Source organism: Bos grunniens, chromosome 8 (genome assembly GCF_055505025.1).
Source record: "Bos grunniens cultivar Pamir isolate PY7600 chromosome 8, Bosgru_T2T1.0, whole genome shotgun sequence".
NCBI classification, from domain to species: domain Eukaryota; kingdom Metazoa; phylum Chordata; class Mammalia; order Artiodactyla; family Bovidae; genus Bos; species Bos grunniens.
Genome location: NC_141172.1, coordinates 28,736,615 through 28,742,680, shown reverse-complemented (window position 1 = coordinate 28,742,680; position 6,066 = coordinate 28,736,615).

Below are 6,066 nucleotides of genomic sequence, written 5' to 3'. Positions count from 1 at the left end.
GAACCAGTCTGTTGTTCCATGTCCAGTTCTAACTGTTGCTTCCTGACCTGCATACAGGTTTCTCAAGAGGCAGGTCAGGTGGTCTGGTATTCCCATCTCTTTCAGAATTTTCCACAGTTTATTGTGATCCACACAGTCAAAGGCTTTGGCATAGTCAATAAAACAGATATTTTTCTGGAACTCTCTTGCTTTTTCAATGATCCAGCGGATGTTGGCAATTTGATATCTGTTTCGTCTGCGTTTTCTAAAACCAGCTTGAACATCAGGAAGTTCACGGTTCACGTATTGCTGAAACCTGGCTTGGAGAATTTGAGCATTACTTTACTAGCTTAAGAGATGAGTGCAATTGTGCAGTAGTTTGAGCATTCTTTGGCATTGCCTTTCTTGGGGATTAGAATAAAAACTGACCTTTTCTTGTCCTGTGGCCACTGCTGAGTTTTCCAAATATGCTGGCATAGTGAGTGCAGCAACAGCATCATCTTTTAGGGTTTGAAATAGCTCAACTGGAATTCCATCACCTCCACTAGCTTTGTTCATAGTGATGCTTTCTAAGGCCCACTTGACTTCACATTCCAGGATGTCTGGCTCTAGGTCAGTGATCACACCATCGTCATTATCTTGGGCATGAAGATCTTTTTTGTACAGTTCTTCTGTGTATTCTTGCCACCTCTTCTTAATATATTCTGCTTCTGTTAGGTCCATACCATTTCTGCCCTTTATCGAGCCCATCTTTGCATGAAATGTTCCCTTGGTATCTCTAATTTTCTTGAAGAGATCTCTAGTCTTTACCATTCTGTTGTTTTCCTCTATTTCTTTGCATTGATCGCTGAGGAAGGCTTTCTTATCTCTTCTTGCTATTCTTTGGAACTCTGCATTCAGATGCTTATATCTTTCCTTTTCTCCTTTGCTTTTTGCTTCTCTTCTTGTCACAGCTATCTGTAAGGCCTCCCCAGACAGCCGTTTTGCTTTTTTTTCATTTTTCCATGGGGATGGTCTTGATCCTTGTCTCCTGTACAATGTCATGAACCTCCGTCCATAGTTCATCAGGCACTCCTCTATCTATCAGATCTAGTCTCTTAAATCTATTTCTCACTCCCAATGTATAATCATAAGGAATTTGATTTAGGTCATAAATGAATGGTCTAGTGGTTTTCCCTACTTTCTTCAATTTAAGTCTGAATTTGGCAATAAGGAGTTCATGATCTGAGCCACAGTGAGCGCCTGGTCTCATTTTTGCTGACTGTATAGAGCTTCTCCATCTTTGGCTGCAAAGAATATAATCAATCTGATTTTGGTGTTGACCATCTGGTGATGTCCATGTGTAGAGTCTTCTCTTGTGTTGTTGAAAGAGGGTGTTTGCTATGACCAGTGAGTTTCTTGGCAAAACTCTATTAGCCTTTGCCCTGCTTCATATACCTATGGCTTATTCACGTTGATGTTTGGCAGAAACCAACACAATTCTGTAAAGCAATTATCCTTCAATTTAAAAAACTAATTAATTAAAAAAATGCATTTTCATGACACTACACATATACTTACCTCAAACACAAATAAATCCATATATAGCTAGTGAAGTCCACATATGGTCTGTAGATTGGACTAATATCAGTCTTCTGGTTTTGACATTGTATTGTAGTTATACAAGATGCCAACTTTGTGGAAGGCAGGGTGAAGTGTCATTCACCCAAGTTACAAAGCTAGTAAAGCAAAAAATTTAGTAGAGAATTCTTTTTAGTAAAGAATTATTTTTTTGATAATAAGAGCAATATTTGCTTTTCATAATAAAATTAGAGTAATGCAAAAATGTGTAACATAGGATGTTAAATTCACTCTAGTACCATCACAGAGGAAACTACTGTTTACCGTATGATGCTTCTTTATGAAACTTTATGTGAACAGGCATTGTGATTTATTGGATAATTTTAAAGTGCCTTCCTGTGCTCAGTCATGTCCAACTCTTTGTGACTCCATGGACTGTAGCCCGGGCTTCCCTGGTAGCTCAGTTGGTAAAAAACCTGCTGCAATGCAAGAGGCACTGGTTCAATTCCTGGGTCAGAAAGTTCCCCTGAAGAAGGGATAGGCTACCCACTCCAATATTCCCAGTCTTCCCTGGTGGCTCAGATGGTAAAGAATCTGCCTGCCATGCAGGAGACCTGGGTAAAATCCCTGGGTTGGGAAGATCCCCTGGAGGAGGACATGGCAACCCACTCCAGAATTCTTGTCTGGAGAATCCGCATGGACAGAGGAGCCTGGCAGGCTACAGTCCATGGGGTTGCAAAGAGTCAGACATGACTGAGCGACTAAGCACAGCACAGGACTGTAGCATGCCAGATTCCTCTGTTCATGGGATTTCCCAGACAAGAATACTGCAGTGGATTGCCATTTCCTACTGCAGGGGATATGCCCAACCCAGGAATGGAACCCTGTCTCTTGAGTCTCCTGCATTGACAGGCAGATTTTTACCACTATCACCACCCTGGGAAGCCCAATTTTAAAGTAACAGTTCCTAATTATTCTTATAACTTTTAAATGATAGCTTTTTCCTCCATTTCTTCATAATAGACTCAAGATGTATTTTAAATTCTCAGGGACATAACTCTGTTTTACACATTTTCTTTCTGACATTTTTAAATTCCCAAGTACTCACATTATTCCTTATTGATTTTATTAATTTTCATTTATTCTTTTTTGATATTTTAAAATTCATTACCTGTGTATACTCATTATTACAAGAAAAGTGAAATTTGCTGTATTCTTAAGGTACAGTAAAATTTTGCTATCAAATTAGATATCAAAGCATGATTTTGGACTAACAGGCATGGAAAACAAACCTGTGGTTGCAAGGGAGGGGGTGGTGCAGGGGAAGGATGGAGTGGAAGTTTGGGGTTAACAGATGCAACCTATTATATACGGAATGGATTAACAACAAAGTCCTACTGTATAGCACAGAGAACTGTATTCAATAGCCTGGGGTAAAGCATAAGGAAAAAGAATATTAAAATAATATATAACTGCATCACTCTGATATACTGCAGAAACAAACACTGTAAATTAACTATACTTAAATAAAAATATATTTTCAAAATGCATGGTTTTATTATGCAAGGACACGCACTGTGCTGAAAGAATCCAATGCATGTTGATATTCTTAGACAAGCACTCATCACGGAAAAGCAGTGGTCAGAAAATTTTTTAATTAAAATGGAGTATCTTCTGTGGCAAAATTTTTTTACAAAAATAAAAAATGAAAACAAGTCTGTAACCTAACTAAGTTTTCAAGGAGTTCATTTGTTATCCAAGCAAGGAAAACTGTTGACCAATGGTGAGTTACTCAAATAGTATTTGATCAAGAATTTGTTCTTAAGATAGTTTTCAGTTATTGGGTGTAGTGTTTTGATACTATCACTTGTATTTTTCATTTAACACAATCAAATGCATATCACTGTTGCATTTTTATGCTCCCTATTCTTGTGTGTATGTATGCCTTCTCTTTTGTTAGGTTCACTATAAACATGCCAGACAATCTATGGGAAACTCATGTGACAAATTTGTGTTTCCCTGAACAATTCTCAGCAACTTTCAGTAAACAGACACTTATTTTAAAATTTAAAAATACATTTTCTAAAAATTATTGAAACTTTATCTTTGAGAACTGCCACAGTTTTGGCCAAAATATACCCTTTGTCACGTTACAGGATAAACTTTTAAACAACTCACCTAAAAGACATTCACTTTATGACATTTAAGTTACTCTCCATCTCGACTTCAGGAAGAAGTAATTTTCTTTTGCCACATAAACATGTGAAATTATGCCAATGGGGAAAGTATGCTCTGGGCTCTTTAAACTATATTTTTAAAAGAAATTAGACTATGTGAAGTCCACTGATTTCACAGATTGGTTGTTTGCAAGCATGCCAATTCAATTGGAGCAATTTCCTTTAGCCCATTAGAGAAAAGTTATAGAGAAGCCCAGTGTAATCTTCTGAATTTATGGTATCATCTGAGAAGGGATATTCTGTGACTATGAAAAGTTATAGTAGTTTGAGGCTAAAAGGAGTGGGGGCAAATGGTATGATTACGCTTTCCTTCATGAATCAATTCCAGATGTTGCCATTAGATTCTCTGAGTGTTGAAGGATAAAAAATATTGGTGCTGGAGAGACCTTAGAGATAATCTAGTGGAAACTTCTCCTTTTACAGAGGAGGAAACTGAGGCCTGGAAAGACTGTGTGTGCAAGTCATCCAGTCAGGTAGGAACAGAGATGAGTTTAGAACCCAGATCTCTTGTCTAACTCAGTAATAGTCCAGTGATTTGGTTCCCATAGATAAGAGTAATTAGAAAGTACCCAGACAGCTTTGAGATAAATATCTCTTTTTATCCCTCTACAACCAGCACATAATATTAATCTTTCTTTTTTTAAGCCTGTATTATATAGATGCATGAATAACAGAAAGTGTGGGAGGCACATTAGTACGATAACTGGAAAAGATCTAAAGTCTTTGATGAGTACATAACCAGAAATATACTGCTGAATTATACTATAATTTGTTTCTTCTTAAATATGAGATATCCTCCAAATTTTCACTTGTAATAAATGTCTCTAATCGAAGAAAGAGTATCAAGTACATGTGACATAGACCTGCTACTCACTGAAATTGTTTCAAAAATATCACCTAAACCACTGTACCATTCTTAATATTTCAGATTAAATGATTTTTCCTTCTCTCTTCTAGAATTGTTGCTGTTGTTTAGTCACTCAGTCGTGTCCAACTCTTTGTGATGCCATGGACTTGCAGTACACCAGGCTCCCTTGTCCTTCACCATCTCCTGGAGTTTGCTCAAACTCATGTCCATGGAGTTGGTGACGCCGTGCAACTGACTCTTCTAGAATACTAATATGATATCTTGATTCAATGTTTATTTGGGGAATTTGCACTGGCTCTCCATTCCGGTAGGAGGAACACACGTGAGGGCTGGGGACCATGGAGGAGAGAAGAGACGAGGCAAAAATCTCAACACACAGAGCTGCAATTCATTTCCATTCAGTTACTAATTACCAGTGGATCCTAATAGAGAAGTTCTAAACTGCATGTTCAATTTGAAAAATTCTATTCTCAAGTTCTTTCTTACATCCAAAGAAGTAACTTATTAAAGTATTAATTCAAAAGGCAAATATAGGGACAGCTCAATCTAAAGGCATATTTTATGATCTAGTTTGCCAAAGGGAAAGTGTTTCTAAACTCCAAGCTTCAATTTCCTTATCTATTAAGTGCTGAAAGTAATAATCTAGATCGTTTTAGCTCGCACTCAGTCAAAATAATGTATGTAAAAAAGCTATTGGACAACAAGTGAATTGTTATGGGTCTGTCATGTTGTTGTTAACGGTAGTCTCTCACATGTAATCACAAAGTACCTGCTTCAAAACAATGGTGCTCAGAAGCATTTCCTTAGTAATGTTGATAGTTAGACTCTTCATTTCTGAACATAACACAGCAGAGACACAACATAAGGCAAGTGCCATAAGCATTTAATATAACAAGTGATACACATACACATATTTTTAAGTGTTCAGAATGCCCAAGAAGAAATCTATGAATATTTGAATATCGGTCTTTTAAAAAGTGCAGGAAACTAATAGTTCATAAATTAGTATTAATCTAGAATGATCCTATTACTTCAAAGAAACCAAATCTTTGAAGCTTACGTGACATCAAGCACAAGGGGGTTTAGTAATAATACACAAGTGCATGTACCTCTAAGGAATGTTGAATGGTATTACACAGGAAGTACCATGGGGATTAACTGAATGAAAATGTGTGTTTACAGCAGGATTTCTAAAACAGGACTGCCTCATTTTGAACAAGTTTCTTATTAATCTGTCCCACACCCATGTACCTGAATTGAAAGTAAATATGACTGAAAGAAAACAGTATCCCTAGATAGAGCCCAGACAAAGAACTCTTAGATCAGAGAGATAATTTTAGTGAACAAGTAAAATGGTCACCATTTTGCAGAGTGTGTTAGAGAGAAGCTGTATCAGTCAGGACAAGCAAGGTTGTTCTGTGG